Raw genomic sequence first — 1,879 nt, 5'->3', positions numbered from 1 at the left:
TTCTGTCTTGGGGAGGGGCTAGAGAATATAGGTGGGGAGAGATGAAGGAAGGAAGTCTCATCTACATAACCTGGGGGAAGTGGGCATCCCTAATGGGCGCAGACCTTGCAGTGTGACTACCTTTAAGGTCACCCGAGCCCATAACCCCTCACCCATTCCTCTGTTAAGAAAGCCCAGTGAACTCTTTGGTACCTCATTGGGCACCTAGGAGGACAGGTAGATATTGTTTATATCTCTTTCCTGGAAGGAATGTCAGCAATACAAGATAAATCAGTCCAAAAGCTCTTCAGGGGAGATTGGGATTCTTCCCAGAACTTCAGTTCACATGACCCAGTCAGCCAGCTCCCAAATACCACAGATTGGCAGTTTATTAGTCACTCTAGCTTCGGCACGAGTCATGCTCTGTGTTGTCTTTGAACTCAGGGAGCAGAACCCTGAACTTTTTAATCCTTCCCTCCTAGGACCACTGGGCTCTCAAGGAAATAGGTCTTCACTTCCAGGATGTGAGTTCTGTGTAGGAGAGAAAGAGAAAACTCTTGAACAGAAATAGATTGAGGATATTAAAGAAAAAAAAACCTGCCAAAATGTCTCCCAGGACAAAGCTTGTATTTGACCTACATGTATATAGCTAACAGACTATGAGTGCTTTGCTGCCAAGCAAAGATTATCTGCTCCAAAATAATGTGCCCTTCCACAGATAATGGGTTCAGTTACATCGGACACCACAGGAAGCACTTGAGAGGGCCTTTACAGCACACAGAAGACGCACACTGAGTGCTGTTTCGTTTTGTGAGTTGTGCACTGTAGAGACTCCATTCTGCCTTCTATCCTTGGACAGCGCCTTCCACAGAACAGGCTACAATGTGAGAAAATAAGTAAGAGGAGAACCCACCCTTCAATCCTTTCTCTTCAGAACTGCAGGGAGGTCCTTCGAAAATGCCAAGCAAAATGTAACCTAAATCTCCCGTCCCGCCTCACCCCTCCCCTCTCCTCCCACTTGGGCCATTTGCTTTCCTTTCTTTTCTTTCTATTCTCTTCAAACCTTTCTCCTGCTCTTCTTGTCTTCAGAAAGTATTTACCGGTTCCTTCTTTTGTTTTTTACAATTAATTTCTTATTTATTATTTCATGATTTGATACATGTATATAATGCATTTTGAACCTGTTCCCTATGGACCCCTTCTTCCCAGAACCTTCCTATTCTTGTCTTTCTTTAAAAAACAAAACAAACAAACAAACCCAAACCTTACTGAGTAACCAACATGTGCATGAGTGTGAGGTTTATTTGTTTGTGTGTTTGTTTGTTTTACTAGCTCATGGGTAATTCGCCAGTAGCGCCTATATCTCTGAAGAAAAATGACTCCCCCTCCTCCAGAAACTGTTTACTAACAATAGCTTCTCAGCTGGGGTGTGGTTTCATATGTTCCTTCTTCATCCATGCTGGACTAATGGGCTTGTGCAGGTGTCCACTGTTGCTGTGAGTTCACGTGTGCTGTCCTCATGTCATGACCAGAAGATGACATTTCATGGTACTCCTCCTCATCCTCCAACTCCTACAATTCGTTCCACCCACTCTCCCAGAATTCTTCTCGACTCTGAGGGGAGGAGGGGGTAATATAGATGCTCTGTTAGAACTGAGCACTCCATAGTCACTTGTTCTCAGCATTCAACTACTAAGAAGCTTCTCTAGCCAAGGCTGAGAGTAGAACTAGTGTATTAGCATAAACATTAATATGGAAAACACAGCTAGCAACATGTCCACTTAACAAAACTAAGTCCCTCACTATGGCCCATAACCTCCTAGCCATAAGCTTTTGAGCAGGTTTACAGTGCCTGGCATGAATTCCTTCCTGTGAATCAGGTCTCAAATCTACCCAGAGT

The 1,879-nt window shown here is 44.0% G+C and overlaps 1 long non-coding RNA gene across 1 annotated transcript; it reads right to left on the bottom strand.

The window, feature by feature from the left end:
- Positions 1–350: 350 nt before the first annotated feature.
- LOC110342130 lies at positions 351–1,567 on the bottom strand. Its single transcript, XR_002384129.2, has 2 exons — positions 1,389–1,567; positions 351–510 (listed from the first exon to the last, which is right to left on the bottom strand). It is a non-coding gene; the product is annotated as an uncharacterized LOC110342130 (long non-coding RNA).
- Between the last annotated feature and the right edge of the window lie 312 nt (positions 1,568–1,879).

The sequence above is a fragment of the Mesocricetus auratus genome, unplaced genomic scaffold (assembly GCF_017639785.1).
Source record: "Mesocricetus auratus isolate SY011 unplaced genomic scaffold, BCM_Maur_2.0 Super-Scaffold_100009, whole genome shotgun sequence".
Lineage (NCBI taxonomy): Eukaryota > Metazoa > Chordata > Mammalia > Rodentia > Cricetidae > Mesocricetus > Mesocricetus auratus.
The sequence above is the reverse complement of the archived record's forward strand: the minus strand, read 5'-3'. Positions and strand labels throughout refer to the sequence as shown.